Below are 224 nucleotides of genomic sequence, written 5' to 3'. Positions count from 1 at the left end.
GAGAACACCTGCTCTTACTCCTGAAGACTGAGGCAAAGAAGGCATTGAGTACCTCAGCCTTCTCCACAGTCTCTGTTTCTGTGTTTCCCCTCCCATCCAACAAATGATGGCCCTTTGTTTGTCACAAAGGTATTTATTAAAACATTTTTTATTGTCTTTTATGCAGTAGCCAGGTTAAGTTCTAGCTGGGCTTTGGTCCTTCCAATTTCCTCCCTGCGTAACCT

Source organism: Corvus brachyrhynchos, unplaced genomic scaffold (genome assembly GCF_000691975.1).
Source record: "Corvus brachyrhynchos isolate BGI_N302 unplaced genomic scaffold, ASM69197v1 scaffold32, whole genome shotgun sequence".
Taxonomy (NCBI): domain Eukaryota; kingdom Metazoa; phylum Chordata; class Aves; order Passeriformes; family Corvidae; genus Corvus; species Corvus brachyrhynchos.
This window is presented reverse-complemented; position numbering follows the sequence as displayed.